Source organism: Vulpes lagopus, chromosome 11 (assembly GCF_018345385.1).
Source record: "Vulpes lagopus strain Blue_001 chromosome 11, ASM1834538v1, whole genome shotgun sequence".
NCBI classification, from domain to species: Eukaryota; Metazoa; Chordata; class Mammalia; order Carnivora; family Canidae; genus Vulpes; species Vulpes lagopus.
In genome coordinates this window covers 61,543,214-61,546,347 of record NC_054834.1, presented here as the reverse complement: position 1 = coordinate 61,546,347, position 3,134 = coordinate 61,543,214, and positions in this window count along the sequence as shown.

Sequence of the window (3,134 nt, the reverse complement as noted above, 5' to 3'; positions counted from 1 at the left end):
AGTGTAAGAAACAAATTAGTCAAACCTCTTCCTTTTCTCCCTCCCTCTCCAAACACATAAATTAATGACTTCCTTTTTGTTGCCTGTCTAGCCCCAAATTTTTTATAGGTACATGACCCTCTGTAGCATAAACATTTTACATCTTTATACTACATCATGCTATATCAGAGTAACCTTAAAAATTTTTAGAGGAAAAATCCCCGCATCTAATGTTTCTCTCAGAGAAAGATACCAGGTTTCTGTGGAAAGAGAATGGATTTGTGAATGGAGGGGTAAATTGAACCTTATGTGCACTTGTGTTCCAAAATCAATGCATTAAAAACCAAAGAGAAAAGACTCTAATTAATAAAATCACGAATGAAAAAGGAGAGATCACAACCAATACCTAGGAAATACAAATGATTTTTAAAACATATTATGAGCAGCTATACACCAATAAATTAGACAATCTAGAAGAAATGGACACATTTCCGGAAAACCACAAACTACCAAAACTGAAACAGGAAGAAATAGAAAACCTGAACAGGCCAATAACCAGGAAGGAAATTGAAACAGTCATCAAAAACCTCCCAAAACACAAAGTCCAAGGGCAGATGACTTCCCAGGGGAATTCTATCAAATCTTTAAAGAAGAAACAATACCTATTCTACTAAAGGTGTTCCGAAAGATAGAAGGGGATGAAATACTTCCAAACCCATTCTGAGGCCAGCATGACCTTACTTCCAAAACCAGACAAAGACCCCATAAAAAGAATTAATGGGCCAATATCCCTGGTGAACACAGATGTAAAAATTCTCAACAAGATACTAGCCTATATGATCCAACAGTATATTAAGATTATTCACCACGACCAAGTGGGATTTATCCCCTGGATGCAAGACTCGTTCAACACTCATAAAACAATCAACGTGATAGATCATATCAACAAGAGAATAAACAAGAACCATATGATTTTCTCAATAGATGCAGAGAAAGCATTTGACAAAATACAGCATCCATTCCTGATCAAAACTCTTCAGAGTATAGGGATAGAGGGAACATTCCTCAGCATCCTAAAAGCCATCTACAAAAAGCCCACAGCAAATATAATTCTAAGGGGAAACACTGGGAGCCTTTCCCCTAAGATCAGGAACACGACAGGGATGTCCACTCTCACCACTGCTATTCAACATAGTACTAGAAGTCCTAGCCTCAGCAATCAGGCAACAAAAAGAAATAAAAGGCATTCAAATTGGCAAAAAGGAAGTCAAACTCTCCCTCTTCGCACATGACATGATACTGTACCTACAAAACCCAAAAGACTCCACCCCAAGATTGCTATAACTCATACAGCAATTCGGCAGTGTGGCAGGATACAAAATCAATGCCCAGAAATCAGTGGCATTTCTCTACACTAACAATGAGACTGAAGAAAGAGAAATTAAGGAGTCAATCCTATTTACAATTCACCCAAAAGCATAATATACCTAGGAATAAGCCTAACCAAACAGGTAAAGGATCTATACCCTAAAAACTACAGAACACTTCTGAAAGAAATTGAGGAAGACACAAAGAGATGGAAAAATATTCCATGCTCATGGATTGGCAGAATTAATATTGTGAAAATGTCAATGTTACCCAGGGCAATTTACACATTCAATGCAATCCCTATCAAAATACCATGGACTTTCTTCAAAGAGTTGGAACAAATCACCTTAAGATTTCTGTGGAATCAGAAAAGACCCTAAATAGCCAGGGGAATATTGAAAAAGAAAACCATAGCCAGGGGCATCGCAATGCTGGATTTCAGATTGTATTACAAAGCTGTAATCATCAAGACAGTGTGGTACTGGCACAAAAACAGACCCATAGATCAATGGAACAGAATAGAGAATCCAGAAGTGGACCCTCAACTCTATGATCAACTAATATTCGACAAAGCAGGAAAGACTATCCACTGGAAAAAGGACAGTCTCTTCAATAAATGGTGCTGGGAAAATTGGGCAGCCACATGCAGAAGAATGAAACTGGACCATTGTCTTACATCATACGCAGAGATAAACTCGAAATGGATGAAAGATCTAAATGTGAGACAAGAATCCATCAAAATCCTAGAGGAGAACACAGGCAACATCCTTTTTGAACTTGGCCACAGCAACTTCTTGCAAGATACATCTATGAAGGCGAGGGAAACAAAAGCAGAAATGAACTATTGGGACTTAATCAAGATAAAAAGCTTCTGCACAGCAAAAGAAACAGTCAACAAAACTAAAAGACAACCTACAGAATGAGAGAAGATATTTGCAAATGACCTATCAGACAAAGGGCTAGTATCCAAGATCTATAAAGAACTTATTAAACTCAACAGCAAAGAAACAAACAATCCAATCATGAAATGGGCAAAAGACATGAAGAGAAATCTCACAGAGGAAGACATCGACATGGCCAACAAGCACATGAGAAAATGCTCTGCATCACTTGCCATTAGGGAAATACAAATCAAAACCACAATGAGATACCACCTCACACCAGTGAGAATGGGGAAAATTAACCAGGCAGGAAACCACAAATGTTGGAGAGGATGTGGAGAAAGAGGAACCCTCTTATACTGTTGGTGGGAATGTGAACTGGTGCAGCCACTCTGGAAAACTGTGTGGAGGTTCCTCACAGAGTTAAAAATAGACCTGCCCTACGACCCAGCTATTGCACTGTTGGGGATTTACCCCAAAGATGCAGATGCAATGAAACGCCGGGACACCTGCACCCTGATGTTTATAGCAGCAATGTCCACAATAGCCAAACTGTGGAAGGAGCCTCGGTGTCCATCGAAAGATGAATGGATAAAGATGTGGTTTATGTATACAATGGAATATTCCTCAGCCATTAGATACAACGAATACCCACCATTTGCTTGGACATGGATGGAACTGGAGGGTATTATGCTGAGTGAAGTAAGTCAACAGAGGACAAACATTATATGGTCTCATTCATTTGGGGAATATAAAAAGTAGTAAAAGGGAATATAGGGGAAAGGAGAGAAAATGAGTGGTAAATATCAGTGAGGGTGACAGGACATGAAAGACACCTAACTCTGGGAAACGAACAACGGGTAGTGGAAAGGGAGGTGGGCGGGAGGTTGGGGTGACTGGGTGATA